Source organism: Leuresthes tenuis, unplaced genomic scaffold (genome assembly GCF_036924035.1).
Source record: "Leuresthes tenuis unplaced genomic scaffold, fLeuTen1.0.hap1 SCAF_6, whole genome shotgun sequence".
NCBI classification, from domain to species: domain Eukaryota; kingdom Metazoa; phylum Chordata; class Actinopteri; order Atheriniformes; family Atherinopsidae; genus Leuresthes; species Leuresthes tenuis.
In genome coordinates, this window is record NW_027325360.1 from 37174029 (window position 1) to 37178749 (window position 4721).

The 4721-nt window shown below is 43.2% G+C and overlaps 2 non-coding genes across 2 annotated transcripts; both read left to right on the forward strand.

The window, feature by feature from the left end:
* The first annotated feature begins 1382 nt into the window (after positions 1–1382).
* On the forward strand, positions 1383–1496 carry LOC140310516 (U5 spliceosomal RNA). Its single transcript, XR_011916577.1, has one exon. It is a non-coding gene; the product is annotated as a U5 spliceosomal RNA (small nuclear RNA).
* A 308-nt stretch (positions 1497–1804) lies between these two features.
* LOC140310382 (U2 spliceosomal RNA) lies at positions 1805–1995 on the forward strand. Its single transcript, XR_011916459.1, has one exon. It is a non-coding gene; the product is annotated as a U2 spliceosomal RNA (small nuclear RNA).
* Positions 1996–4721: the final 2726 nt, after the last annotated feature.

A 4721-nucleotide genomic window follows, 5' to 3' on the forward strand; every position in this document is an offset into this window, starting at 1 on the left:
TGGACTGTGGGAACACAAAACCGCTCTCTCTTTTTTTTTTTTGATTGTGTGCCAGGGCGTTGTCTCACGTATTAGATTATGCTTAAGATACGAATGGGTTTATCAGTCACATCAGAATCCATATATACTGATCCTCCCGTAATAAAATGGTCGGATCTTATCAAACAAACTTTGTTTCTTTTGACAATCAAGTCAGCGAAACAGCGTGTACACATCAAGACACTGAATCAAGTTTGCCACAAGAACTCATAAGTTTGGCAGTATTGCTCTGCCGTCAGCAATCATACACCCATTTTATTTTTGTGAGACATGTACAGGCACCTGTTCATCTACTGTTCTATCACTATGAATTAGTTTATCTATTATCAAAAAGGATACTTCTACAACTACTATCAAAGTATGTCCGGACTTCTTATGTTGTCAGTTGCTATATATGAATAAGTGGGTAGCTACTGACAAGCATTAAGCATGTCACACAGCACAAACATATAACATTTCAGGACACACCACACAGTTAACAACCACAGTGAAGCGTGTCAAAGCCCAAACATGTAACATTCAACAGGACACTTACACAACACATTCAAATCAAACAGTCAGACCACATACAAGAACATATACCTCAGCTGGCATTGCTCCCTGCCTATTTTCCTACAGCTCACTATGTGTGCGCACACCTTTATTCACAAACTCTTCAACTTATACTCTTTTACCGAAGCTGCTACAGCTCGATTGCTGCTACAGCTTAGATCCTATTTCGGTGAATTTGACATCTGCCTTACATGTAAAAGATTAGCGGTTTAGCAGTTTAAATTTAGTTTGAGTGAAGGAATTAATTTTATAGCAAAATCCGAAATCGTGAAGAACTCATGAAAGTAAGCTTATTCTCGGATTCCTGAAACTTTAGATTTGCTCTTTCTTTTACTGCAAAGTACAACGTTGTTTTTTTTGTTGAAATCTTTCTAGACATGGTAAATATGAACGACAAAGCAGTTTTAACATAGTTTGAGTGAAGGAATTCATTTTATAGATAAAATCCCAAGAGTCTACTGAGAAAAGAGAGTGAATGCGAAGTAGACTTTAACACGGCTCTGGGAGCGAGCCGAGTGCGGGCTAACCGGGAGAAGTGCTTGAAAGAAAAGCGACACCGAATGAGCGGTCAGAACAAAGCCTCAATATGTTGTTCCCGTGGTGTTTGTGGCTGCCTTGTCTTTTGCAGAGAGTAAAAGACAAGGCAGCCATCGAATAGGGACCGATTGTTCCTACTTGGTCAGCCGAGGAGCAAAGGGGGGGAGCAAGCGTCTCAACCAAGCAAAGCTCACCATGGGGAAGGTGGCTATGCCAACTAGCCTGATGCCCTGCTCCCGCAGTGACGGATAATCGTACTCTGGTTTCTCTTCATAACGTACAAGTCTTTCGCCTTTTACTAAAGACTTCCGTGGACAGCAGCACTAATGAGTTGTTTCTATTTTTGGCAGGCTTTACCTTTGCGGGTGAAGCCCTTTCTGTCTGTGCAAAAGAAATCTTGTTACTATGCAGAGTGACTTCCCTGAGTAGAGTCGCCTTACTTGTTGTGACTGTGCCGATGTTCGAAGCTGGAGTGCAAAGTTGTTGCTTGAATGGTGCCCGCTGGAGCGTGCGGGAGTGCAAAGTTAAACCATTTAAAAGGGCTGAAGAGTGCTCAGTGCAGCGGGTGGGCGGAGGTGCAAAGTGACACTTTGGCCACCTATGGCCATAAAAAGAACACCGCTACAAATGCGCATTGTGCCAGGAAGGGCCCTCGGACGTGAACCAGTGGACAGTTATCGCTTCTCGGCCTTTTGGCTAAGATCAAGTGTAGTATCTGTTCTTATCAGTTTAATATCTGATATGTCCTATATACGAGGACTACATATTAAATGGATTTTTAGCAATAGGAGTTGAAAAAGGAGCTTGCTCCGTTCATTCCAAGCATCGACCCAGTACTGCAGTGCCACTGGGAACGGTGCGCTCTTCTCTGCTCTTATGAAAAAGCAAACAGCGGTGCAGGATGGAAGTTTCAGGGAGCCCAAGATGAAACTTTCTTTTAGTCTGCTGAGAAAAGAGAGTGAATGCAAAGTCGACTTTAACACGGCTCTGGGAGCGAGCCGAGTTCGGGCTAACCGGGAGAATTGCTTGAAAGAAACGCGACACCGAATGAGCGGTCAGAACAAAGCCTCAATACGGTGTTGATACCAATTGATGTTTTGAGGAGGCAGACATTGTTTTGATGCTAATATAATCTAAAAGAACATTTCTAAACTGGTTAATACACAGATTGTTCTTCGCTTTCCAGTTCATGAGAATAGTTTTCTTTGCGATACATAATGTGTGCTGAGTTCATTTCCATGTTGATGTTGTCTAAGTCACCCAGTATGCACAGTGTGGGGCATGCAGGGATGCTATACTTTAGCCATGTTGATAGGTCCTCACAGACTTCAAGCCAGAACTTCTGGACAGGCGCACAAAACCACAAAGCGTGTGCATAATCATCAGGTGTGTTATCTGTGCAATGTGAGTGTAACGGAGTTGAGGTGTAGTGTGATTCCACTTGCCATAAAACAAAAAGACTCATCACACAACACAAACATATTCGTCCTATGGTATTTGAATGCAACACCCCTGTGGGGTAAGGTCGTGCATCCTGGGGGAGAGCAGCAGTCGGACCTTGCTGTATCCCTGGTAGGTGCACGAGTGTGAGCTCCACGTTTTATATGCTAGTGCGCATGTTGTTAGCTAACTTGCACTTTCTTTTCATTTGACTTTTTCAGATGTTTATTGTGTGTGAGGGTACTACGACTGATTGTGTTAATCTCCTACCAGGTACATTACATGTGTTAAGTTATTCGGTTTATTTTAGTACTAAATGAGCAGTCGGACCTTGCTGTATCCCTGATGTTTATTGTGTGTGAGGGAACTGCGACTGCTTGTGTTAATCTCCTACCAAATGCCCAAAATAAACGGCAAGTTGCCAACAGTGAAGACCTTTTTCTGTGAAATACACAACGCAACGAGAGAGTAAAATAACCGCTACAATGGTGCCGTGACCCGGATTAAAAACTACGAGGGTGCATCATTTGTGGTTGCCATGGTGACCCCGCAAGTTCGACTCGTCCCGTGGTGCTTTATTCACTCCCCTTGGTATCGTGAGTCCGGTTGTAGCATAGAGCCCGTTTTTGGACTGTGTTTTCTGTCTTGTATGGTGGCCTATCTGTGTCCCAGTAAAAAAAAAATTAAAATAAAAAAAAATTCAGTTTCATTGTGGTTGTAATATTGAACATGCTATTGGTATATTGATGTGAATGGTTGATTTTTAAAGCTGCATAGGGTAACAGACTCTTATCTGTGTATTTCTATATATATATATTTTTTTTTTTTCATGAACATGGATGAACATTATGTGTCAAATGTTGGTAGAGGTTCTAAACTGTGGTTCAGTCAGTTTCCTACCCTGGGTGGGCTTAGTGAAGACAGACACATTACATCTACTCCTCACAATCGTCCTGGGAGTGCATGTGCCACTGCAGATGCTGGGGTGGATGGCGAGTCTGCACTTTCTGGTCGAGATGTCCATGTTCTCAGTGACCTGGTGAAACAGATAGGGACTAGTATAGGTGAGAACATTGTTTCATGTCTTAAGTCCATCCCAGCTAATGATGCTAATATGACTCAGTTAACCACAGCTTTTCTAAGGTTAACTTTACAATTAACCATGATAGTTATGAGCCGCATCCTTTCAGGGGAGATAACAATGATAGGATTTCAGTCTCTGAGTGGGAGTAAGCTATGAGGCTTTACCTCTGTAAGAGGGACATTGAGCTTTGTTACCAGGTGGATGAAGTTTTGAGCAAGCTAAGGGGGAGGGCACGTGATGTGGTGACCATTGGGCTTTGCAGTCGACCCTCCTTGGACTTGAAGTCAGGCCCTCAACCTGTGTTTGACATACTTAGGCAGCACTTCAGTGACTCTGTGACCTCTTTTATGCCTCTCGCGGACTTTTATGATACAAAGCCACGGCCCACTGAGACTGCTGTTGACTATTGGATTCGGCTCAACAAAGCCATTGACACTGCTGTAGATGGATTAAAGGGACAAGGAAAAACTCTCGACAATCCTTCTCGTGAAGTGACAGTCATGTTTATCATTCACTGCCCGGATACTGAGTTGTCCCTAGTCTTTGGCTGCAAGCCCCTGGAGGAGTGGACTGCCACAGATGTTCAGGTGAGGTTGGATGAACACCACCGGAAGAAGCGCCTCCAGCAGCGTCAATCTCCCCACCCAGCTGGAAGCCTGCAACCCAGCCAGGCTGTGAACGTTTTGCAGTCAGTATACTCGCGGTGCTGCTTCTTAGCAGGTGATAACTCCACTGTGATTATTCAAAATACACAAAGACTGTCTGCAACTGATGACCTCTTTCACACTGCTGTGATGATCCAAGATACTGTAAAACTTCAAGCCATGCTTGACAGCGGCTCTATGGCCTGTTCCTTGAGCTCTCGTGCACTCTCTCTACTGAAGAAGAACAATGTTCAATTCAATTCAATTCAATTTTATTTATATAGCGCCAGATTACAACAATTGTCATCTCAAGGCACTTAAGTAATATAGTCCAATTCAAGCCAATTGGAATTCAATTCATTGTAATCATGATCCAATTAATTCTTATAGAGCCAATTCAAAAAATTTATATCCTAGCTAAGGAA